The sequence below is a fragment of the Odocoileus virginianus genome, chromosome 27, assembly GCF_023699985.2.
Source record: "Odocoileus virginianus isolate 20LAN1187 ecotype Illinois chromosome 27, Ovbor_1.2, whole genome shotgun sequence".
NCBI lineage: Eukaryota > Metazoa > Chordata > Mammalia > Artiodactyla > Cervidae > Odocoileus > Odocoileus virginianus.
This window is the reverse complement of record NC_069700.1, coordinates 44,889,684-44,916,062: the sequence shown is the minus strand read 5'-3', so window position 1 is coordinate 44,916,062 and position 26,379 is coordinate 44,889,684. Positions and strand designations below refer to the sequence as shown.

Below are 26,379 nucleotides of genomic sequence, written 5' to 3'. Positions count from 1 at the left end.
TATGTTAAAGCCCAGAACACGTTGCAGTATCATGGTTCCCAGTGTCATGGGAGGCCTGGTGTGCTGCAATACATGGGGTCATGAAAGAGTCAGATATGACAGAATGAACAAGTGTCACGGTTCAGCCAAAGGAATTCACTGTTGAGGTCAGCTTTTATTATTTTTTAAATGATGTGTAACCACTGCTAACTTTTTGTAAATAATAAGATATTGTGTGTGTGACACTGAAAAACTTGAGGAATCATCACTGAGTGACTGCAATGTGTAGTGTGCACAGCAGCAGTGCGAAGGAAAAAGGTGCCATATACCATCTCTATTACAACTACTCTACATTTTAGCCTAAAAACAGCCATAGATGATGTGTAAATGAATGAGGTTGCTGTGTTCGAATAAAACTTTATATATGAACACCTAAATTTGAATTTCATATAAGGCTCATGTTTCACGAAATACCATTGTATTTTTTGACCTTTTAAAATAAAAAATGTTGCTCTTTCAGCAGCACACATGCTAAAACTGGAAAGATATAGAGAAAGTGAGCATGGCCCATTGCACAAGGATGACATACAAATTCGGGAAATGTTCCAAAACCATTCTTAGCTCACAGGCAATACTTTACCAACCACTAGGGTAAAAGGAAGGGTAAAGGATCCTATTGCAAATACTCAGAACTTTAAGAGCAGACAAGATTTCAGTTGCTTTCTACCAGTTAAAAATAACTGGAGTCATATCCTGACACCACCAATAACTGGAGAATAAGTGCAAACACTCCAATACTGAACCCCTAAGGATTTGAACACTGTTTCCTTAACTAAAACTTTAAAAGCTTAACTAATTAACCACCCAAACATAGACCTAGCTACTGGATATATAATCAATTAATTCATTTGGTAGATTTTGTCCTAGTTGCAAATCTTCTCTGCATTCTCTTCATTGCCGAGAAAACTCCATTTGGAAAAAAACCAAAATAAAAAAAAAAAAAAAACAAAAAAAACAACCCCCCCCCCCCCAAACTCTATAATAGCTAGCTCTCAGGAATATTTTGTTTTCCTCCTCCTTTCTTTCTGTCTTCTGTGTCTTTAAGAACGAGAGCTATAGCATCTGCTTGGAAAAGCCACTGCAAGGTTTGCAGACATAGTGCTGGGCTGGAGGTGTATCCTTTCATCATAATTATTGTGAATCTATCCTTTGTGTCTAATTTCCCCACATGCAGTTAAATTCTCAAGGACACGCACTACTCTTTCTCACATCCTTCTGCATATGTTTTTTCATTTTATTTGTAGTCTGTGTAGGCAGAGGGGAATAAAATGGAAGGAGGGAGCATTTGAAGACTCAAGGGTATGTTCCCTAATGGGCTTCTCTGTGTTGATGGATGCAAGTGCTACTCACGCATCTCTTGGCATTCAGCCCTTAGAGCCCATCAACTTTGGGAAGACTGGGTGTAACTATGTCCTTTCATTTGGGGTGCAGTGCCCCTTCTCATGATGTACCTGTAAGATCAGACTTAGAGTAGGAGATTTGGAAATAAAGGAGCTGCACAGACTAAACTCTATTCTGCCAACTATTAGGTCCTCGAAGACATCGAGAAAAGGAAGGAAGGTAATTAGTCATGAATTTTTTCTTGGAAGCCACATGTCTGGGTGGATGTAATTGAGTTGCGGAGAGATCACAGAGCATGGAAGATGTCTGAGGTTTCAGGCTCCCCCCCTGCCCCAAGTCTGAGGGCTTCCCCAGTGGCTCAGTACTTCTGCTAATACAGGAGATACAGGAGATGTGGGTTTGATTCCTGGATCGGGAAGATCCCCTGGAGTAGGAAATGACAACCCACGCTAGTATTCTTGTCTGAAAAATCTCATCAACAGAGGAGACTGGTGGGTTACAGTCCATGGTGTTGCAAAGAGTCAGTCATAACTGAGCACGAGGACCATGTCTGAGCCTTTCTCTTTTTTTCTCTTTTTTCTTACTTTTGATTTTGCATTCCTTTACTCATCTTTTCCTTCTCACATTCGAGGGAGACTATCTAATTTAGTTAGTTGCTTTAAGCACTCAAGCGTTTCTACCCCAAGGGCTTTGGAATTCATGACCAAACCTGATTGTGTCAGAACAAGGAAAGCTGGGTGGGATGAGACAACAAAGGAAGATACTGTTCATCCAGGGCAGTAATCATACCAAACTCACATTCACAAACCAGTTATTGATTTGTTTGCAAAAACAATTGAAAGAAGAGTGGAAAGAAAAGAAAATAAGGAGACCATGCACAATTTTCTACCCCAATTTTCTCAACTGTCTTTCTCAAGAAACAGGTTGCAGACTGAGGAGCAGAAAGCCTGCCCACTAATTTTCTTCCGCTCTCTCCTTATCTTCCAAGCTCTACAGAGGGCGACTCAGTACAGTGACCAGACGTTGAAGTCTATAGATCTGAGTTGTATCTGCATGAGTAGACACTGCACAATAAATCCACTTCTTACAAGTATGCTGTTGCTATCCAAACCTCAATTTATTAAAATGAGTATTCAAATCAGTGAATGTAGAGTTTTCTAATGTGACTGAAATACATAGATTCTGAGATCCAACTGAGTACTCGGGTCTGTTGCTAGAGTTTGGCGATGATCAAATTTAGTCAATAACTCTTTCCTAATTCATGTGTAGAAGCTTTCTGACCACAGACGCTGTCCTCCATCTTTGAAGTGACTTGTCTAGAGGACTGAAATAGAGAGGATGGGAATTCCATGCTCTCAAATCTTTGTCATCATATATATATATATATTAAGGAAACCTTGCCTGGTACACCTCAGAAAATCACACAGAAAACAGTAGAGAAGTCAGCAGCTAAAGGCAAAAGGCTTTGCAGAGCGGGAGAATGGCCATCATCAACTGCATAGACAAAAGTGATCCCATCTCAGAGATTTCAGCTGTTTAATTTTATTCTTTGTAACTTCTGTGTCATCTTTCCCATTATTGCATTCTTGGAAGGAAAGGAATTGGATGGATTTGTTCTCACCACCAACCCTACTCTGCCGTCCCATATTTGCTCTTAAAATTTTCCCTCCCTCAAAGGATAACAAAGAATAGGTGCAGATATGAAGTTTTGTTCTGATACTATTTGGAACAAAACTCACAAGATGAAGCCTGTAGCAAGAACTGAGAACAAACTCAGAATACGATAGAGCATGTTCTACAGCCGGAACTTTTGATTTAACCTATGTGGACGCCACTCCAGGACGCCCAGTGGAGTTGAGCTCATTCATTCATGTCAAGGCAAGAAACTGTTGCAAACTACACTTTCTGTTACAAAAGTCTAAGACAACAAATCAGTTAACTAAAAAAAAAAAAAAAAAAGACAATTCTTTGGCCAGATAAAGAAGATGCCAACAGAATGAATTATAATACCAGACTGACAAGGAGATCAAACCAGTCAATCCTAAAGGAAATCAGTACTGAATATTCATTGGAGGGACTGATGCTGAAGTTAAAGCTCCAATACTTTGGCCACCTGATGTGAAGAACTGACTCACTGGAAAAGACCCTGATACTGGGAAAGATTGAAGGCAGGAGGAGAAGGGAACGACAGAGGATGACATGGTTGGATGGCATCACTGACTCATTGGATATGAGTTTGAGCAAGCTGAGGGAGTTGGTGATGGACAGGGAAGCCTGACCTGCTGCAATCCGTGAGGCCACAAAGAGTCAGACACGATTGAGCGCTGAACTGAACTGTGCAAGTTATCATCATTCCCCCCGCACCCCCCACCCCTCACCGCTCAAAATTTTGTAATTCTCTCTCTCTCTTTTTTTTTTTTTCTCTCTCTCTCTTTTAACTGTCTCATTGCTATTGTTTCTAAGCCAAGCCTGGTTATTGTAAATGTGATATACTGTGGTAAATTCCCCAGCCTCTGTTGCCTACCTTTCTTCAAGACTCCAGGAGTCTTCTGCCCTACCTCCGCCTTTCCTAACCTACCTCTTCCAGATGAAACTTGTCAACAGATTGCCTTACTTGCACTCACTCTACCTTCTAGATCAGTGGCGGTTCTTTAACCTAGCTGGCCATCAATATAATCTGAAGAAGATTTTAAATTACAAAGATTACTGCCTTACTTTTACTTCACTCAGGAGTTGCATGGTGGGTCCAAGAATCTTTACTTTCAAGTTCTCAAGCCATTTTCCAGGTCTTGGTACTACTGACGTTGGTCTATAGCATTTCTGTAATTTTCCTGTCAACCTTGGAAGGTTGCTTATGGTTGACTTTGCTATTATTATAACATTAATGTTAATATATTTAAATTTTATCTATTAGTAATATATTAAGCGTATATCAAGTAATATTGATATATTTTCATATATGTTTTCCAGAGAAAGTTAGGGACCTTGAACAGGTAAGAAAGGTCGGAATGAGACTTCAAAGTAAAACAGAAGATAAAATGACTTAGGATTACGTTAAAAACTAAAAAAAAAAAAAATCTTAAACTCGTATCTCCCCCTCTCCCTTCTTCCCCTCCGTCTTCTTAAAAAGAGACGAATATATTGTACTCACCTTAGACCCTGTTCTGAAATACATTAATACGTAAGCATTCCCTGACAGAAGAAAACCAGACAGGGGTTACAGCGTGGGCTCCGTGGCTTAGTTGGTTAAAGCGCCTGTCTAGTAAACAGGAGATCCTGGGTTCGAATCCCAGCGGGGCCTTCCTGGTTGTGACCTGGGCCTGTCTCCAGGTATTCCTTTTGCTCTTAAAATTCGGTTTTGGCAGGTTTTTCCCCCCTACCTTCAATCCCCTTCCACCCTCCAACTTTGGACATAATAGGTAGTTTCCAAAAGTTTTGGAAACAAAATGGAACTGATTTTGGTACATCAGTACATGGTACATCCGCACGATCCCGGACTATATTAAGAAAGCAAAGCGCAGGACGATGATTTTAGTACACTGCCTATTTTCTTGATGTTTCCTTTTGGATATACAAACCACATCTTGCCTCGGGATTTTTCTTGCAATGTTATCTCAGGCATTCCAAGCCTAATTTCATGTAAAAGTTAGGGCCGGGTACATATGTATGGGACAAGAGCAAAATGAAAATATAAGTTCCCTTACTCAAAACAGGGGAAAGGTATCAGCTAAGATAGTAAAACATAAATTTAGCTTTATTTTTTCTTCACTCTCTCGACCTTTTATGGTATTTTCAAATTTGCTACTTGACGTCGCTATAATTAAGCATAATTAGCATCATAAATTATAAGCATGAACTTTACTACCCATCTTGCACACCAAAACCTACAGAACCTTGCAAATCGTTGTGCACCTAGCCACTCTCACTGCGGCTATTTCCCTTGCTCAAGCTCATCGGACGTCAAGTTTAGAATGGCTTCGTCCTCTCGGATATAAGCTAAAACATTCAGACTGCCGAAACCCGGGATCGAACCAGGGACCTTTAGATCTTCAGTCTAACGCTCTCCCAACTGAGCTATTTCGGCTCCACGAAGATATGTTTTCCAAACATCTATTTTTTCAAAATTGAGATTGTTTTTTCTACCCATTTTTAGAATGTTTCAGGTTTCGCAAGTGTTGTTAATGGTCCACAATATTTACCCACCCAAAAAGTTTGGACGGTCTTACGTGTATGGCACTTGCATTCAATTCCTGGCGATGTGGGATGGTAGGAGAAGGTGAGAGACAGGAAAGTCATAGGGATTCGTTGGAAAATTTTCTGCTCCTCTGACATGGCTCAGAATATTACAGGAAAACATTTTTTAAATTTCTTAGAGTTCCTTATTTTTTTCTTCTTTTTGTTCATTCTTGCATAATCTTCAAAGATGCTGAGAAAGGGATTAATTTTTGTTGATGTGGGATCAGTTTTCTGTTTACTGGTGATGATTTCTAGTGAGCCAGTTGCTGTCATTTACACTATTCCATCTACTCTGCCATAGTCTTTTGGCCTAGGTCTGACACGGCTGAGAAGAAACTAAGAGCAGGAATAGTAACAGTTTGGATTCAGAATTTACTATTCTTGGGCAAAAACCATTCATCAAAAAACAAAAAACTGATTTAAAAATTGTAGAAGGCGCCGAGTTAGCAGAATAGATTTTCTGACAAAATAGCCTTGCCAAAGAATACAGAAAATGGGTTTATTTCCTAATATATGGAAATAAGAAAGGGTTCCAACAGGGGGATGTAGCTCAGTGGTAGAGCACATGCTTTGCATGTATGAGGTCCCGGGTTCAATCCCCGGCATCTCCATCTTTTCCCCCCTACTCTTTGATATACATTATATATGTTCCTTCAGTCCTGCGGACTCTGCTCTCCTACTTTCCCACCTTTCCTTACTTTTCCCCACCTCCCTCACATGGAAACTAAATATTGTTGCTAGAACAGCAGAAGGAAGAAACAAGAGTAAGAAAACAACAAAAAGAATAGTCATATTCCACATCCAGGAATGTCACCAATTTAACCAGCTTTTTCACCTGGACTGTCTTAACAATGGCACCCCACTCCAGTATTCTTGCCTGGAAAATCCCATGGACGGAGGAGCCTGGTAGGCTGCAGTCCATGGGGTTGCAGAGAGTCAGACATGACTGAGCGACTTCACTTTCACTTTTCACTTTTATGCATTGGAGAAGGAAATGGCAACCCACTCCAATGTTCTTGCCTGGAGAATCCCAGGGATGGGGTCACACAGAGTCGGACACGACTGAAGTGACTTAGCAGCAGTAGCAGTATCTTAACAATACCACTTAAGAGAAGGAAGATCCAAAGTAAGATGGGGGGAGCAGAGCAGAAAGAAACCCATGTGCAATTTAGTTAGCTTGAATAATCCTAAGGATAGTAGTCATGAAAAAAATGACGGTGCTATGAGCAGGATTCCAACCATTCCTGGAAAAATCACTTTGGGCTGCAAACCAAATGCTTTAGATAGACAATTATTCCTGAACTTTTATCATATATCTGGAAGAGAATACATGAATTCCAACGAGGGCTCCTGTTTCTCCAGTAAGAGCCTCCTGGAAAAAGACAAAGAAAGCTCCACCACTGACCTGCTTTGATTTTGGAAACAAAGTGATGTTCCTCCTCTGCCATTAGAGAACACCTGATTTTAAAAATAAATTCAAATAACGGAGAGGTCTTGGCTTCTACAAAGTCAACCATCTCTCTGTTTCCTTCCCATCCTTCCCACTGAATTCTCCAAGAGCTGAGAAACAGATGCTCAGTAGCAGGTGTGTGTTGTGGGGGCAGAAGACATTCCCTTTCAATAAACCAGAGCCCACGAACAGTATTTCTGCTCAAAGTTGTCCTTTGGGGACTGGTGGAATTGATGCTGTTTTCTTTTACAGATGGCTTAAGAGATATGCAGTTTCTGCAGAGATAATCACTTTACCTGGAAGCTGATGGTAGAAAATGGGACTTTTATTGGTCTTCTTCTAAGGAAATTTTAGGACAGCAATAAACAGTTTAAACCAAAAAAAGAATGAGATCAACCTAGATGCAATCTCATGTATTAATAATAACCTTCTTATCTATTAGAACTTTTTTCAGCCATGTCATGATGGTTCAAACCTGTAGCCCCTGCAGTGGAAGCAGTCTTAACTGCTGAACTGCTAGGGAAATTCCTCCATGTCTTAATGTGTAGCTTTAAGTTCTCACTCTACCTGCTTTGGGGGGCCATCTACTCCTAGCCACATAGATGTCCAAACCTGAGGTTCAGAGATGTCCACAGAATTCCAGCTTCAGGTTATATATATAACATGTGTAGGTTGACATCCTCAAGAGGCTATCTTGTAGGCATTTAAAATATGTTATGTACAAACCCCAACTCAACTTTATTTCCCCTTTATTGTCCCACCTTATGTTCCTTATGCAAAAATAAATCAACAAACCAATAATAACCACAAACAGAATTCCCACCACTTTCTCTATTTTTACTAGCTTTGTGAAACACATTCATATCTGCATAAACCAATCTACTTGCAAGTCTTCCTAAGTGTTGGACTTCAAAAAGAGCCCTAATCCTGTATTAGTCTATCAGCATCCACCAAGTTTATCCCTTGCCTCTCATCATTCAATTCACTGTTTTATTTATCTAGCTGATCCTTGAAAGAACCTCGAAAGTTGCCTTCTTGTCTCAGTTAGGACAGAGCAAAACGTCGCTGAACTGTATACATTTATGCTTTCTCATTCTATTGCAGTCCTGGATTTGCCCCCTCAATACCCTGCTTCTTAGAATCCAGTCAAAGCCAACAGCAGGATGTGAGAAGTGGAGCAACACCCTAACATGCTCTGAAGACATTCCTGGAAGAAAGCCAAGTTCCACCTGGCTTCTGTATGAAAGTTGGAAACCGTGTAAGGGAAAAAAAAAAAAATGACTCCTCAATAAGAATCAGGCAATCATCAGTTGTAGAAGATTTACTGAAGTATGGGGTCTAGTAGTATGTAGCTACATAAGCTAAACATTTAGGGGAGTCCAGGGAATCTTGGACTCCATTATTGCTTTTCCCTTCCCTCATCAATACTGTATTTCAAGAATACATCCACCTTTCCCCATTTAAATATTTTCTTTTTATCATTTTTATCCCTTGCTCACATCCAAAGTAAATCCATTACCCAAAAGATTGCCTTTAAGCTGATTTATTTCAACTCTATGACTTTGACATCTATCAACCTAACTGCATCAGCACAAGTTAAGATAAGAGGAAATAAGGGAGTGAGCCCATGCCCTCTTTTGTTATGTATCACAGTTTACCAAGGAACGGAAACAAAAAAAGATACAAAGGAAAGGGAAAGAGGCTCATAGGCAATTTTTGCTAACAGTTTCCTTTGTATTCTCAGCTGTGTCTCTGTCAATTGAAAGACTGAAGGCTGAGAAAAAGAAAACCTACCCACTAATTTTTCTCTCCTCCCACTTCTCTCTCACATGGATTGTTGCTCGTAGTTGAAATTACCAAAGGCGGCAGGATATCAAACCCCAACTTTCTCAAAGTTAGAGAAAAAGGCAACAATATCTGTCAAGGAATGTCATGTTTTCAGACTTTAAGTAGAGAAAATTATTAGTAATGACAGTAGAGACTTGGTCAACATGGCTCAGTTTGGAAGAGCTTTACAGGTTTGGACTAAAATCAGGAGTCTTTTCCCATGATTTGAAAAGCCCATCGTTTGTGTCAAAACAAATTCTCCTTCCTGTAACATGTCTCCCTGATACAAATGCTTCTGAATTCACTTGCTCAAGAAAAGGGCTTAGAAGGTTAAAACAAGAAAAATCAGAATCAAGTGCTTCCACCGTCCCTGCCTTCACCAATAAATAATTTGTCCAGTATTTTCAAGTGATTAAATGAAAAGCTTCCTGCATTACTTCCGTCAAAATCATACGAAACATCACGATAAAGATGTACAGTATATGGCTTGGAACTTGTTATGGAAGCTGAAAGAACCCCAGTGAAAAAAGAGCGATTACGCTGCTCTTTCCTGCACGGTCACTTCTATCTGCTTTGCTTTCCAATTCGAGGAGCTCCTCGAATTGTCGTGTTCTGAAGATTTCTAGGGTCCTTTTTTAGAAGTATCTATATCTGTGGTAGGTTTTCACATTATGATAATAAGTTCTCTCAGGGAAACCAGTCTGACAGTTTGCTAGGTTCTCCAATCTTGTTTCACCACCCTGCGTTTGCCCTTTCTTCCTCCAGACTAGAAAAATGTCAGTGCTTTTTGTTGCTGTTATTGTTTTTGGCCGCCCTAGGATATCTTAACTCCCCCACCAGGGCTAAACCCCACGCCTTCGGCAGCGAAAGCACGGAGTCCTAACTACTGGACCTCCGCGGAATTCCCTCGTCAGTTTTGTTGTTGTTTTTAATTGATAGACCCTTAAAGCTTCCCCCCGCCCAAGTCCTTTGAGAACAGCGCTCAAGAGGTGCGGGACCCCTGGCTTAGAAGCAGACCTGAAGACAATCTCAGAACACGCGGTAGTGCGTGAGGGAACAACGCCAGTCCGCTGGGAAAAGGACGTTGGCCGAGCATCCCACCCTACCCGGTGTGGGGTTCAGTTCGGCTGCCTCTGTAAAGCACTTCATCTGAGGCGGTACTGCTGAAGATCTGTGTTGGAAATTTGTGACTTTTTCTGGTGAAAGAAAGCAGTTGTCCCTGATTTCCTCTCAGTGAACCTTGGAGCAGGCTAACAGGAGTGGGGAAGTCCTAGAATCTAGAAACTCCGTCAATCGGACTATAACTTTACTGAAGCCGCTAGATAGTATCCAGTTTAGTGAGTTCACAAGCGGTGGAATTAAACCCAATGGATTTTTTCCACCAGAAAATAAATCCAATCTCAAAACAAAAGTAATATTTTATAAATGATCCCCAAAGAGCCCCTTAGCGACAGGGGGTGTAGCTCAGTGGTAGAGCGCGTGCTTCGCATGTACGAGGCCCCGGGTTCAAACCCCGGCTCCTCCATCTATGTTTTTCCCTCATCTACCCCTTCCATTCTTGTTACACATATTGTCACATTACCTTTGCCCCTATTTTTTTTTTTTAGTCCAATGGATTGTCTTTAATATTACACCATTTCTACTCCAAGGACGTTGGTGCCATCCAACGTGGGCTTTCACAGAAGGAAAAAAGAAGGAAGAGAAGAAAAATAGGAACCACACTCATCAGCATTTCCTCTGACAGAAGCACCAAGTCTGCAGTCGTATTAACTGACCCATTCATTTTGGGCCCCATTTGAAAGGATCCCTAAATGGCAGGATGGGGAAAGGAAGGAAATAAGAACAAGTAAGCAGTTCCTTGAAGTTTCCTTAGTTTTTTGAGCACTGGCTGGTCTAAGAGGGGAGGAACAGAAAAGCTTCCCTCTGGTTTCCTTATGCCTTTCTCTCCCCAGCTCCCACCGCCACGCCTACACCTGCCACTCCTGCCTGGGCTGCAGAGACTCTGAGATAGGGTGCAAGGCAGCAGATGCCTAGTATTTCTTGGTGAGTGGGCGGAAGTTGGGTCAAGGTGAGGTGGCACTTAGCAAAACCTTTGCCACGCAAACGTTTAAAACATGATTTGAAAGAACTAGCTCACGCTCATTTTATTCCATATTAAATCGGCTTCCACAGGAAATGTACACAAAATGTGTACTAGAAGACACTCACTAACTCCCCACCACCCCCCAACCAAAACACCTAACTAAAGTAGAATCTCAGAAACCCTGTGAACAGCAGCTTTAGATTCCTTACCTGCTACATTTCCTCACTGAACTTCACTTTTCTGTTCTTGTTATTAAATGAATTAACAGCACCTCATGTAACACCATACTGACGTCCCAGAAGATGTGGCCAAAGGTGTCTGGGTGAAAAAAGAATAGATATATAAGTTGCTTGTATTTAAAAAAACAAGCAAACAGAAACCACTTATTTAGAAATCAGCACAAACTACTGAATATCATTGCTCTGTGCTTTGTTTTCTGTGCAAGTTGAGTGTCAGGTGAATGTACAGAAATTGTTCCATTTTTCTTTACCAAAGACTTTGCAAGATAACTTTTGTATTAGAAGAGGATGTTCTAAAACATGAAGTCAAAATTTTTAAAATAGTGTCTAATTTCCCTCATTTGGACAAACTAAAAGCTGGCTCCTAGTTCATTCAAGATCACATGAAAGCAGGGATCCGTCAGAAGCTCAGCTTCCTCTGGATTCAAACCCTGGACAGATGCTCAAACCAGCCAAGCCACAAAGCCCCTTCCCATCAGGGCCATCTCTGGGCTATCTCCACTCAAGTATGTTGCAATGCTGCTGTCTAAACTATTTCAGGGCAAAGATTCAACGAATGAGTTTTCTTTCTCTTTTTTTCTCTTCTTTTTCTTCCATTCTCTAGACTCCTGACATGAGTGAGTAGACAAAGGAGTGAAAAATAGCTTACGCCACCTTTTCCCATTTTGCCAACCATGGATTCTCAGGGTATTTTTCCTTTTGCTCTTCATTATCCCCACTCTATTTGGCACACAGCCCTTCTACTCCCTTAGCAAATCTCTCAGGCAACTGTCAAAAGCCATGAGACACCAGAAGTTCCCATAAAGAACACTCTGGCCCCTGTAACCCCTGAGAGAATCCATCTTTTGGATACATGTTTCTAGGAGAAGGGAGTATCTGAACCCTAGTACTGTGAAGCCTCAGCCATGACATGCATGCCCATGTTAACTCAAGTGCCCTCAGGCTGGAACTCTGAAGGTGTTGCTCCTTCTCTTGGTAACCTTCTCCGGATGGCAGATTTCCCACATCATCACGTCAAGGGGCCTGTACCTCCAATGCTTCTGGCTATGAACCCCAAGTGGAAATGCTAGAAGAAAGGTACAAAAGAGCAGAACCTGAAAAGTTTCCTTGGGAGTTTAGATCCAGATGGAAACAGAAAATGGTTTCAAAATGAAAAACACTAAGTATATGTTGCTGCCGACAACTCCTCTAACAAAGTCTGGAGCCCAGCAAGATTGGGTCAGTGACTTTATCTTGGGGACTTTGCAGTTCTGCTTCTGAGATCCACAAATATGCGTAAGAGGGTATTAATATTTAGGAGGCTGAGCAAGAATGGCTAAGAGAATTAACTTCTATAACAACTTTCCCACCCCCACCCAATGCTCTTGGACAAATACTTGAACCTCAGTCATCACAGAGGTGTACCGAAGAGATGCTTTCCTCCTGTTGCCAAAATCTGTGGTGACCAAATATGAGCTTTAGGAGTAATTCTAGATCATTGTGTCTTCTTTTTCGCTTTTTCTCACAAGGCAAAATCTGTATTTTTCTGAATACTGGAATCAATTATTTATCAACTCTTTCATTCCTCCCTTGCTCCTCCCCTTCCAAAAAAAAAAAAAAAAAAAAAGCCTGATTGAAACTCAGTTGGCTCTGGAAAGTCCCTAATATAAGCCCTTTTAAAAAAGTTGTTTCTTGTCTGCTTTGGGTCTTAATTGCAGCATGCACATGGGACCTAGTTCCCTGACCAGGGATGGAACCTGCCCCCTTCCACTGGGAATGCAGAGTCCTAGCCACTGGATCACCAGGGAAGTCCCCAAAGTGAGATGACTTGTAAAACTAACTTGGTGAATAATATAGGCAGCCTTAAGAGACCCACTAACACAGAGATAAATGGGTTTAGACTAGAATGCAATGGTTCCCAAACCTGAGGAACTGTGGGATGACTTCATAAATATATGTATTCCCATCTCTACCTTATGGCCCCTGAGCTCAGAGAATCATGGGATGGGGGTGGAGGTGTGGAATCTATGTAGTGGAAATACCTCCCCAGATAATTTTGTTGTTCATCTAGGTTTGAGAACTGTTAACCCAGACAGTTAACAGTTTGAACTTCTGAACCGTGGTGTTAGAGAAGACTCTTGAGAGTTCCTTGGACTGCAAGGAGATCAAACCAATCAATCCCAAAGGAAATCAACCCTGAGTATTCACTGGAAGGACTGATGCTGAAGCTGAAGCTCCAATACTTCGGCCATCTGATGCGAAGAACTGACTCATTTGAAAAGACCCTGATGCTGGGAAAGATTGAAGGCAGGAGAAGGGGACGACAGAGGATGAGATGGTAGGAGGGCATCACTGACTCCATGGACATGAGTTGGAGCAAGCTCGGGGAGTTGGTGATGGACAGGGAAGCCTGACATACTGCAGTCCCTGGGGTCATAAAGAGTCGGACATGACTGAGCAACTTACTTTCTTTTCTTAATAATAATAAAAAAATGAAGTGAAGAAGAACGGACCGTGCATAGGGAGCTTAGCGCTCGGCCTTCAAGGAGACTGATTCTGAGCAGCCGTTCTTGTACTTCAGCTTCACTTGGTTCCTGGTTTTTATTGCACTGAAGTAACCAGATTGGGAGATCCAAGGAATGTCAAGCCCCATGATTAAATGTTACACAAGTTAAAAAGGTGTTCACACAAATCCCCCCTGGGAGAAGAACCTCAGCAGAGTGGGAAGCACATGGGACTTATGGAGGTGCTGGGGATTGAACCCAGGGCCTCGTGCATGCTAAGCACGCGCTCTACCACTGAGCTACACCCCCTGGCATGATGGGGATAGCATACTGTCCCTTGTTATTTTTTAAAAAATCATTGTAGGAAGGTGTTGGCAAGATAAATTCCTCCATTATTTTCAGTTCTTCCATTTCTGAAACCTCTGGGCTGACTCTTGTCTCACGGCTAGGGCAGGAAAAAGAGAAATTGATTCTGGACCGAAAAACCTTTAGATCTTTCCACAATCCTCTTCCCCATCAAGGGCGGTTTTCCCAACTGCCTCTTGTGCCAGTTCCAGTCCATCACGAGGAAGAGTCCCAGAACTGAATCTTCTGTTATGTCGTCGGATCTTCTCTTCTTTAGAAAGTCTGCCCCTGCCCACGGATGCCAAAACGAAGCAAAAGGTAGTGCTTGGAATAAAAAGACGCGTTCCTGGAGTGCAGCCGAGGGGGCGTAGGTCCAGGTGTGAATTTAAGACAAGAGGTGAATTAATTCACAGTACTTGACCGAAACAAAGTGAGGAGTATGTGTCTCAGGCAGTCTTGTAGTCTTGCAAACTCCTGCATTCAGCACCTGGACTTCGAATATGACAGCGGCTTTGTTACCACAACGCTACAGTTTTGATTTTGTAGACTGTACAAGAGAGGCCACAGACAAAGGAAAGAGGAGAAATGTGAACGCTCCTGTTGTAGCATCTCTCAGATCAAATTATTTGCACATAGAGGAGAGCGCAAGGGAAGCTGAGCGGAACCTGTGAACCAGATTCGCTTTTCCTAAAACGTTCCAAAGCTTGACAAATCAGCAAATTTCATCAGTCCCCAAGGCACAGAAGGTCAACACTTCCCACCTTTAGGCAAACATAGATGCCACTGTTAGTCTACAATTTTTGGACAACAATTCCACACCTTCTGGCAGGGGAGGGAATGGGGAAGAGAAGATAGGTGCCCGGGTGGGTTATATTATTACCATTCTGGAAAGACGAGCAGTTGGGAAGTGGAATCAGCATAGGGAAGGTTGGAGAAGGGAGAGTGACTTGGTTCTTGGAGGGGAAAAGGATGAAGCTGATGCGGGGCAGAAAAGAGAAAGAGAGGCAAGCAGAGGAAGAAGACAGAAGAGTATCGTCTGGAGATGGGTCTCAATGGAGAGGCGCAGAGGTGGAAAGTGCCCAAGCGAAGACTTGCTGCTGCACTTTCTGCAGGCCCTTGGGAAGAGAAGGCTCTTTCCTAAGGCAAGTGGTTTGAAAGACTGTGTCACAAAAAGATACGTCCCGTTTTGCCCAAGATTTTATGACTCCGAGCGTGCTTTGCTCCACTTTCTGTCGCGGCAAACACAGGTTGAGCATTTTCGAGGGCGCACCTGTGGGTGCGTGTATCTGGAGCAGTAGCCCCGGCATCCGAGGTTTCGGAAAGGCAACGTCGTTCGTATCCTCAGATGGCAGCAGCTTCGAATTTAGAAACGGATTCCAGCTGCGGTTCTGTGCTTGGGCATTTCAACTGGCATCAACAGATTTTAGCATGTTTGGTTTTAAAATACAAAGGAAAGAATGGGGAGGGAGGTGAGGTTAAGCAGTAGCTAAACGTTTTGGGCTTAAATAGTAAGAAATTCCCACTGAAACCATCGTATTCCCGGGTTGCTCAGTTGGACTAAGGTCCCTTAGTCGGAGGACCCGGAGGACCCAGGATTCAAGACCCCGTTTTGGTGTAGATTCTTTCACTTTCCCCATTTCATACATACACAAAAAAGCTACTGAACCCTGCTTTCGTTTGAAGCCCGTTACTAGTCACATGCTTATTCTTTTGTTTTAGCCTCTGTTAAATATTACTTCAAAATCTTCATAGAAATCAGACAGTGACATAAGGTTCTATTCATCACCCTCTTGTTGAATATGGGTGCTAACCAGTACAAGAGGCCTGTTAGAAATTTGCTCTCTGCAGCAAAACCTTTGCTCTAAATCCTTTTAAACACTCTCCTCTTTTGTAAGTCTTAAAAGAGAGATATTTTTATTTTATAAAAAGTTTAAATTTGAACTTAGATATAAAGAAAAATAGAGAGGACATTACAGAAAGTTTCCCTATACTCTGCACTCAGTTTCCTTAGTAGGATGATACATTTGCCAAATTAATGAACTAAAGTTGATAAATTTTAGAAAATAGAATCCATAATCTATTCAGATTGCCTGAGTTTTGCCTAATACACCTTTTCTTTTCCAGGATATTGAAACAGCAATGCTAGAGAGGATCTAGTCTAATGATTTTTAAATTGGTGAAATTTATCTCAGGGGACTTCCTCTTGCCAACTGTGAAGTTTCTCAAAACCATCCAAAAATGACACCAATTTTTTTTTTAAAGAATATCTAGGGAAAGCTGATTTTTAATGTCGAGCAGGTGCCTTCCTCCTGCATCACAGGCAGATTCTTTACCACATGAGCCCCCACCCTTCCACATACAAGGTCATGTGTAAAATCCCCTGTATCCCTGTGTGTTTTCTCTGCTCTGTAACCAAATCCTTCTTGCTGCACCTTTTCATTCATTTTCTCATGAGTTCCCTGCTCATATAACAAGAAAACCAATGATCCAATGCATTGCCTTTGCAGCTCTTCCAATTCTAGAGGCTTTGGTTCCACATAAGGTGGCTATTTTGGCAAAAGGACAATAGAATGGAAGAGGAAAAAGGGAGGGAAAAGTCTATCTTAAATCTCCACCAAGAAAAAGAGGCCCAGGGTAGTCCCTGGTGGTTCAGTGGTTAGGACTGCACTGCTTTCACTGTTGAGGCTGCAGGTTCAATCCCTGGGTGGAGAATTATGACCCTGCAATAAGAAAAAGAGACCTACCCCAACTTTAAGAGGAAATTCACCTTCATTTCTACCACTTCTAGAGAAGGATTCTGAGCAAGAAAATTCAGGGTCATTATTGCAAATAGATGGGGAAACAGTGTCAGACTTTATTTTTGGGGGGCTCCAAAATCACTGCACATGGTGATTGGAGCCATGAAATTAAAAGATGCTTACTCCCTGGAAGGAAAGTTATGACCAACCTAGACAGCATATTAAAAAGCAGAGACATTACTTTGCCAACAAAGGTCCCTCTAGTCAAGGCTATGGTTTTTCCAGTGGTCATGTATGGATGTGAGAGTTGGACTGTGAAGAAAGCTGAGCGCTGAAGAATTGATGCTTTTGAACTGTGGTATTTGAGAAGACTCTTGAGAGGCCCTTGGACTGCAAGGAGATCCAACCAATCCATCTTAAAGCAGATCAGTCCTTCCTGGTGTTCACTGGAAGGACTGATGCTGAAGCTGAAACTCCAATACTTTGGCTACCTCTTGAGAAGTGTTGACTCATTGGAAAAGACCCTGATGCTGGGAGGGATTGGGGGCAGGAGGAGAAGGGGACGACAGAGGATGAGATGGCCAGATGGCATCACCAACTCGATGGACATGAGTTTGAGTAAACTCCAGGAGCTTGTGATGGACAGGGAGGCCTGGTGTGCTGCGATTCATGGGATCGCAAAGAGTCAGACAGGAATGAGCGACTGAACTGAACTGAACTGATGGTATCAATAACTATACATGCATTAGTATTTCACTACTAGGTATTATTTGGTGATTAGACAGCAATGACAAAATGCAAGCTATCAGTAATTAATGGGTATACTAATTTGGCTTTTTTAAGACGCTTGTCCCATTTCAGGTTTTCTTTTTGAGGTCAGCCTTTAGAGGTCAAATGAAAACAGATTCCGTTTCTTGTCTGACAAGAAACAAGCGACCACGAAGGGACTCGAACCCTCAATCTTCTGATCCGGAATCAGACGCCTTATCCATTAGGCCACGCGGCCAACTGATAAAGTCATTTTTTCAAATTTGAAAGCTGAAACATGGCACGTTTCTATTTTCAAATTTCTAATTTCAATTAGAGAATGATTTCATTGATAACATTTCCACCCCAAAGGGCATAAAACTGCATCAAATCCCTGACAACAATACTTAAAATTAATAAATGGTAAGGCGATCAGAAGTGATGCAAACTTTTGAATGCTGTCTTGCCTAAGTCACTGAAAATGATGATGCAATTTCGATGGAAAAATATGAGCCAAGAGCTGAAGTCTGCAAAGAAAGAGTGATGACAGCATAAGGAGATGGAGCTTCAGAATTTGGTATGTTCTGATCTGTTCTATTGCAAAGACACAAAGGCACATCCTCCAAGGATAAAAACCTGTAAGCTCAAACAGAAGAGTAGGAGCTAGGGCCTGGACTGAATGAGTCTGAAGAAACACCTTCTGCTGTTTCCTATGAAATTGTCTTAGTTAAATCCTTTTCCTTCTAGAAATGGGTTCAATGAGAAGCATTAGATTGTATAATGGTACCTTGTTGTTTTCCTGTGTGGAGAGACTGTTGGTTCTAGTAGAAGCTGAAGAGTGGGAATCCATACCATGTTGGGCCTGGCCAGCAAGAGCTGTTACACTTGGTTCTCAGCCTCCCATCAACTAATTCCAAGACCTCCTTGCCAAAGGAATGCTTGGGGGCAGTTTCAACCACCAGCAGAATGTTCTGTTAGAGAACATTTTCTTGCATCTTCAAATTCCTCCTCCTTCAACTCTCTTTCTCTCTGCCTACAAAGGCTGCAAGAAAGATGTGCAAGACAATGAAGAGGGATACAAACAGAAATAGTGTGAGTGCTGTCTGGAGGAATTTAGGTGAGGGACTTGGCAAGAAATGAAACCCTCTGTGTCGAGCAATATGGTCTGAAACCCAGCAATGCTTTGTCTAGGAGACACAGCATCTCTGGTTCTGAAAACCTAGAGAAGGAAGACAAAGAAGAGAAGAGGAAGGAAAATGTTCCTGATGATTGCAACATCTCTCTCAAAGAGAATCTTTTTAGCATTGAGGAAAATTCAAGAAATCTGACTTGGGAACTAAAACCTGAAAGATAAAATAAATTGGCTAAATGTGCAAAGATAAATTACTCAGGGAAAGGTTGATAACAGGAGCCTGGATAGCTCAGTCGGTAGAGCATCAGACTTTTAATCTGAGGGTCCAGGGTTCAAGTCCCTGTTCAGGCGTGCAATGCTCTATTTTATCTTTACTCACACAGGAATGAGTTCAGGCAAAAGATACCCTGCTTTGTATGAGTGTGCATGCATCCTCAGTTGTGTCCAACTCTTTGCAATCCTATTGAAACTTTGCTCTTTGCTTTACAAGAATGAAACGGTTGTGTGATAAATTTACCAACCCTAAGGGAAAGTCTTGGGAAATTGTTCAGACTATAGACTGCAGACCCAAAGGTTTGGGTTTTATGTAGTGTTTAGAAGAGAGTCTCTTCAACTGACCAGGGGGAAGAATCAACCAAGACTTCTGAACTCTAATAACAAAGATACTCTGAAACCAGAAACACAAGACACTTCAGCCAGCCATATAGAAAATCAATTCAAATGACAGCAGCTACATCAGAAATGATAGAGGTTAGAAAGAATGGCACATTTTCCAAGTGCTTAAAGAATGGAATTGTCAGTCCAGAATACTATATCCAGAGAAAATATCCTTCAGAAATGAAGGGGACAACAAGATAGTCTCTGATAAAGGGAAACTAAGGTAATTTGCTGCCAATGAATTACCTTGAAACTTTGGCTACAGTAAGTTCTCCAAATAGAAAAGAAATAAGAGAAAAAATATTAGATATCAGGAAACAAACAAACAAAAAACATGGTGAGTACAGTAAACTTTCCTTGTCTTGAGTTTTCTTAATTATGTTTGAAACAAAGGTATAACAGTTTTGAAGCAAAAGTATAACTCTGTTGTGGTTCTAAGTATATGTGAAAGAAATGTTTAAGACAATTATTTTACAAATGAGGAAAAGTAAAGTGACAAAAAGGAAGGTGAGGAACTGGAGGAATCAATCTGCCTGACTTCAGACTATACTACAAAGCCACAGTCATCAAGACAGTATGGTACTGGCACAAAGACAGAAATATAGATCAATGGAACCGAATAGAAAGCCCAGAGATAAATCCACGAACCTATGGTCACCTTATCTTCGACAAAGGAGGCAAGGATATACAATGGAAAAAGATAACCTCTTTAACAAGTGGTGCTGGGAAAACTGGTCAACCACCTGTAAAAGAATGAAACTAGAACACTTTCTAACACCATACACAAAAATAAACTCAAAATGGATTAAAGATCTAAATGTAAGACCAGAAACTATCAAACTCCTAGAGGAGAACATAGGCAAAACACTCTCCGACATAAATCACAGCAGGATCCTCTATGACCCACATCCCAGAATTTTAGAAATAAAAGCAAAAATAAACAAATGGGACCTAATGAAACTTAAAAGCTTTTGCACAACAAAGGAAACTATAAGCAAGGTGAAAAGACAGCCCTCAGATTGGGAGAAAATAATAGCAAACGAAGCAACAGACAAAGGATTAATCTCAAAAATATACAAGCAACTCCTCCAGCTCAACTCCAGAAAAATAAATGACCCAATCAAAAAATGGGCCAAAGAACTCAACAGACATTTCTCCAAGGAAGACATACAGATGGCTAACAAACACATGAAAAGATGCTCAACATCACTCATTATCAGAGAAATGCAAATTAAAACCACAATGAGGTACCATTATACGCCAGTCAGGATGGCTGCTATCCAAAAGTCTACAAGCAATAAATGCTGGAGAGGGTGTGGAGAAAAGGGAACCCTCTTACACTGTTGGTGGGAATGCAAACTAGTACAGTCACTATGGAAAACAGTGTGGAGATTTCTTAAAAAGCTGGAAATAGAACTGCCATATGACCCAGCAATCCCACTTCTGGGCATACACACCAAGGAAACCAGATCTGAAAGAGACACGTGCACCCCAATGTTCATTGCAGCACTATTTATAATAGCTAGGACATGGAAGCAACCTAGATGCCCATCAGCAGACAAATGGATAAGGAAGCTGTGGTACATATACACCATGGAATGTTACTCAGCCATTAAAAAGAATTCATTTGAATCAGTTCTAATGAGATGGATGAAACTGGAGCCCATTATACAGAGCGAAGCAAGCCAGAAAGATAAAGACCATTACAGTATACTAACACATATATATGGAATTTAGAAAGATGGTAACGATAACCCTATATGCAAAACAGAAAAAGAGACTCAGATGTATAGAACAGACTTGTGGACTCTGGGAGAAGGCGAGGGTGGGATGTTTCAAGAGAACAGCATTGAAACATGTATATCTAGGTTGAAACAGATCACCAGCCCAGGTTGGGTGCATGAGACAAGTGCTCGGGCCTGGTGCACTGGGAAGACCCAGAGGGATCGGGTGGAGAGGGAGGTGGGAGGGGGGACCAGGATGGGGAATACATGTAAATCCATGGCTAATTCATTTCAATGTATGACAAAAACTACTGTAATGATGTAAAGTAATTAGCCTCCAACTAATAAAAATAAAAAAAAAAAAAAAGGAAGGTGAGGTTGCTACATTTCACTTGAACTGGTAAAATGGTGACACCAATACACTCTGATAAGTTAAATATCTATAATGGAATTCTTAGAGTAACTACTTTTAAAAACATCTATACAAAGAATACAATAAAAAATAGTATAGATAAATTAATATGAAATTCTAAAATATGTATAAGTGGTCCATAAAAAGGCAAGAAAAAGAGAACAGAAAATAAAAATAACAGAGAACAAACAAAACAAAAAATTAAAATCCCAGACTTAAGCCCTACATACCAATAATTACATTAAATGTAAATAGTCTAAGGGCACCAATTAAATCCACAGGGTAGATTAGAAAATATGATCAAACTATAAGCTGTCTGTTTATAAAAATATTCACTTCAAACATAACCTGTAAATATATAAGTACTTTGAAATTAAGAGGATTTTTAAAAAATATGTCATGCAAATGTTAATGAAAAGAAAGCAGTAGCTATATCAATATCAGATATAGTAAGCTTTATAACAAAGAAAAGACAAAGAAGGACATCACATGATAAAAGTGCCCATTCAGCAAGAAGGGCATAGCAATTCAAAATATGTATGCACCAAACCACAGAGCTGAAAAATTTGCGAAGAAGGAAAAACAAAAACAAAAACCTGATAGAGCTGAAAGGGAAAATAGGCAAATTTACCAGTAAAGTTAGAGACTTCAGTGTCTCTCTCAGAATAATTGATGGAACAGCTAAACAGAAAACGACCAAGGATATAGAAAAACTTGAAAATGCCCTCAGCCATCAGAATCCAATCAACATAGAATAGTTCATCCAATACCAGCAGAGTACAGACACTTTTCAAATCCACCAAATATCCAACATAGAACATATCCTGGGACATAAAACAAACCTCAACAAATTTAATAAACTTGAAGGATACAGTATGTTCTCTGACCACAGTGGAATCGAACCAAAAGTCACAGAAAGATGAGGCAGATTTTCAAACAGTTGCAAGCTAAACAACATAATTCTAAATAACCCATAGAACAAAGCAGAATCTCAATGGATACAAGAAAAGAAGAAAAAAGTGTCATATTAGTCATCTAAGTTTTCATTGAGAGAGGCAAAGGGAAAAAGAATGAAAAAAACCTAAGGCAAGCAGAAGGAAAAAAATAATAAAAAAACAATAGCCTGTTGACATAGGGGAGCCAGCACCAAGGTTAGGAAATCCGGTATTGGTTTGTCTCCCAAGATCTTGTAGCTCTGGTTCTGAGACCCACAGGGTCCAAGCTGAAGACAAGAACAGACAGCAGGATGATCCAGCGATTTTTTGCCCCTCAGTATATACGAAATCCGGAATCCTTTACTGAATGAAAGAGCACTAGGGAGGAGATTTGGCCACTGGGCCCGATGTGCAAAATGAGCTCGCCATTTGACAATTATTTCTTTTTTTTTTTTCCATTTATTTTTATTAGTTGGAGGCTAATTACTTTACAATATTGTAGTGGGTTTTGTCATACATTGACATGAATCAGCCATGGATTTACATGTATTCCCCATCCCGATCCCCCCTCCCACTTCCCTCTCCACCCAGTTCCTCTGGGTCTTCCCAGTGCACCAGGCCCGAGCACTTGTCTCATGCATCCAGCCTGGGCTGGTATCTGTTTCACCCTAGATAATATACATGTTTCAATGCTGTTCTCTCAAAACATCCCACCCTCACCTTCTCCCACAGAGTCCAAAAGTCTGTTCTGTACATCTGTGTCTCTTTTTCTCTTTTGCATATAGGGTTATCGTTACCATCTTTCTAAATTCCATATATATGCATTAGTACACTATACTGGTCTTTATCTTTCTGGCTTACTTCACTCTGTATAATGGGCTCCAGTTTCATCCATCTCATTAGAACTGATCAAATGAATTCTTTTTAATGGCTGAGTAACATTCCATGGTGTATATGTACCACAGCTTCCTTATCCATTTGTCTGCTGATGGGCATCTAGGTTGCTTCCATGTTGCTTCCATGTCCTAGCTATTATAAATAGTGCTGCAATGAACATTGGGGTGCACGTGTCTCTTTCAGATCTGGTTTTCTCGGTGTGTATGCCCCAAAGTGGGATTGCTGGGTCATGTGGCAATTCTATTTCCAGTTTTTTAAGAAATCTCCACACTGTTCTCCATAGCGGCTGTACTAGTTTGCATTCCCACCAACAGTGTAAGAGGGTTCCCTTGTCTTCACACCCTCTCCAGCATTTATTGCTTGTAGACTTTTGGATAGCAGCCATCCTGACTGGTGGGTAATGGTACCTCATTGTGGTTTTGATTTGCATTTCTCTGATAGTGAGTGATGTTGAGCATCTTTTCATGTGTTTGTTAGCCATCTGTATGTCTTCTTTGGAGAAATGTCTGTTGAGTTCTTTGGCCCATTTTTTGATTGGGTCATGTATTTTTCTGGAATTGAGCTGCAGGAGTTGATTGTATGACAAATTATTTCTTGAGATCCCATTTTCCTTGTGGAAAGGGCAGAGCTTCCCACTTTCAGCCAAAATTTGGTGCGACAGCCAACTCAGGTGCTAGCTTTGGAGGAAATTTTAAATTATCCTTGATGGGCGAAGCAAGAAATCGACCTTGTTTATCAGCTCCCCCGTTGATTCCGAAAGTCAGGCAGGTTTGGCAGTTCTCAGCCTTTGAGGGAGCGAGCTGAGCTGCTTGGGAAAGTTAATGCCAGGAGGGCGATTAGTGTGGGTCAAGGCTAAAAACTTCAGAGCAGAATGCAGGGGACGTTAAGGAAAGGCAGGCTGAGACAAGGTAGAGTCCGGGGCTGCCGCGGCCACAGAAAGGTGGAGGAGGAAAAAATCGGACAAACGCTTAGGTTGACAAAACGTCTGTCTGGGAGGAGAGGCGCTGAGCTGCCCGTCTCTGCTACGCTTCCTCTGGGTACACGGAAAGCTCACAGGTCTATTCTCGATAAAAAAAGAGAGCATGCGGGCACTTTTCCGCTGGAAGATCCCCTTCGTTTTGCTCGACTGTCGCGGCTTTCGGAGCACTTCGTTGCTCTTTCCTGGCGTCGAGTTTCTGTTTTCGGTGAATCCGGGTAGTATTGGTGGTTTCCTATCGCGGGGCAGCCGGCCCCTCAGGGTCCCGATATCCACGCGCCAGTGGTAGGAGAAGCGGTCAAAATAGAAATAGAATCTGCTTGCGTCTTTAGATTTCAGCACCAAAGGTATAGGTAGGAGTGAGTGTTTTTTTCCTGTGTTGAGCTTGGAATGCAAGATATGAAAGGTAAGCCAGTAACCAAGTATCTTGAAATGGTTTTCAGAAGCTCACTTAACTTCCCTCTAAATAATTTGGTGTGTCAGTTGTCAGCACTTTAATCTCAGGGCCAAGAGGTCCAGACTCTGTTCCAGTTAGAATCCCGTTCTTTGTCCCACTTGGTTTTTGTCTTCCTTCTGCTGTTGCAGTCATCTCGGTGACGTCGACGTTCACAGCAGGAGATGAGGGATTTCACCGAAACCCATTGGGTTATGTTTTTACTTTCTATGTGTACAGGACTATAAGGGGGAAAAGCTTCAGTTCAGATCAGTTCAGTCGTGTCCGACTCTTTGCGGCCCCATGAATCGCAGCACGCCAGGCCTCCCTGTCCATCACCAACTCCCAGAGTCTACTCAAACTCATATCCATATAGTCGGTGATGCCATCCAGCCATCTCATCCTCTGTCGTCCCCTTCTCCTCCTGCCCCCAATCCCTCCCAGCATCAGGGTCTTTTCCAATGAGTCAACACTTCACATGAGGTAGCCAAAGTATTGGAGTTTCAGCTTCAGCATCAGTCCTTCCAATGAACACCCTGGACCGATCTCCTTTAAGATGGACTGGTTGGATCTCCTTGCAGTCCAAGGTACTCTCAAGAGTCTTCTCCAACACCATAGTTCAAAAGCATCAATTCTTTGGCGCTCAGCTTTCTTCACAGTCCAACTCTCACATCCATACATGACCACTGGAAAAACCATAGCCTTGACTAGAGGGACCTTTGTTGGCAAAATAATGTCTCTGCCTTTTAATACGCTATCTAGGTTGGTCATAACTTTCCTTCCAAGGAGTAAGTGTATTTTAATTTCATGGCTGCAATCACCATGTGCAGTGATTTTGGAGCCACAAAAACTAAAGTCAGCCACTGTTTCCACTGTTTCCCGATCTATTTCCCATGAAGTGATCGGACCAGAAGCCATGATCTTAGTTTTCTGAATGTTGAGTTTTAAGCCAACTTTTTCACTCTCCTCTTTCACTTTCATCAAGAGGCTTTTTAGTTCCTCTTCACTTTCTGCCATAAGGGTGGTGTCATCTGCATATCTGAGGTTATTGATATTTCTCCTGGCAATCTTGATTCCAGTTTGTGCTTCTTCCAGCCCAGTGTTTCTCATGATGTACTCTGCATATAAGTTAAATAAGCAGGGTGACAATATACAGCCTTGACATACTCCTTTTCCTATTTGGAACCAGTCTGCTGTTCCATGTCCAGTTCTAACTGTTGCTTCCTGACCTGCATATAGGTTTCTCAAGAGGCAGGTCAGGTGGTCTGGTATTCCCATCTCTTTCAGAATTTTCCACAGTTTATTGTGATCCACACAGTCAAAGGCTTTGGCATAGTGAATAAAGCAGAAATAGATGTTTTTCTGGAACTCTCATGCTTTTTCGATGATCCAGCGGATGTTGACAATTTGTTCTCTGGTTCCTCTGCCTTTTCTAAAACCAGCTTGAACATCTGGAAGTTCATGGTTCACGTATTGCTGAAGCCTGGTTTGGAGAATTTTGAGCATTACTTTACTAGCGTGTGAGATGAGTGCAATTGTGCGGTAGTTTGAGCATACTTTGGGATTGCCTTTGTACACACTTTCTATGTGTACAGGACTATAAAAGGGAAAAGCTTAGGAGAGCTAAATCTGTATTCCTTGAAGAACAGTTTGAGCGTATTCCAAAGAAAAACAGAACCAATACC

At 41.5% G+C, this 26,379-nt stretch overlaps 8 non-coding genes across 8 annotated transcripts; 5 read left to right on the top strand and 3 right to left on the bottom strand.

Annotated features, from left to right (window-relative positions):
* The first annotated feature begins 487 nt into the window (after window positions 1-487).
* LOC139031664 (U6 spliceosomal RNA) lies at window positions 488-594 on the top strand. The gene has a single exon (XR_011484167.1). It is a non-coding gene; the product is annotated as a U6 spliceosomal RNA (small nuclear RNA).
* Window positions 595-4,607: 4,013 nt separating this feature from the next.
* On the top strand, window positions 4,608-4,681 carry TRNAT-AGU (transfer RNA threonine (anticodon AGU)). Its single transcript has one exon. It is a non-coding gene; the product is annotated as a tRNA-Thr (tRNA).
* Window positions 4,682-5,391: 710 nt separating this feature from the next.
* TRNAF-GAA (transfer RNA phenylalanine (anticodon GAA)) lies at window positions 5,392-5,464 on the bottom strand. The gene has a single exon. It is a non-coding gene; the product is annotated as a tRNA-Phe (tRNA).
* A 691-nt stretch (window positions 5,465-6,155) lies between these two features.
* Window positions 6,156-6,227, top strand: TRNAA-UGC (transfer RNA alanine (anticodon UGC)). Its single transcript has one exon. It is a non-coding gene; the product is annotated as a tRNA-Ala (tRNA).
* Window positions 6,228-10,346: 4,119 nt separating this feature from the next.
* Window positions 10,347-10,418, top strand: TRNAA-CGC (transfer RNA alanine (anticodon CGC)). Its single transcript has one exon. It is a non-coding gene; the product is annotated as a tRNA-Ala (tRNA).
* A 3,517-nt stretch (window positions 10,419-13,935) lies between these two features.
* On the bottom strand, window positions 13,936-14,007 carry TRNAA-AGC (transfer RNA alanine (anticodon AGC)). The gene has a single exon. It is a non-coding gene; the product is annotated as a tRNA-Ala (tRNA).
* A 3,707-nt stretch (window positions 14,008-17,714) lies between these two features.
* On the bottom strand, window positions 17,715-17,787 carry TRNAR-CCG (transfer RNA arginine (anticodon CCG)). The gene has a single exon. It is a non-coding gene; the product is annotated as a tRNA-Arg (tRNA).
* A 1,151-nt stretch (window positions 17,788-18,938) lies between these two features.
* Window positions 18,939-19,011, top strand: TRNAK-UUU (transfer RNA lysine (anticodon UUU)). The gene has a single exon. It is a non-coding gene; the product is annotated as a tRNA-Lys (tRNA).
* The last annotated feature ends 7,368 nt before the right edge of the window (window positions 19,012-26,379 follow it).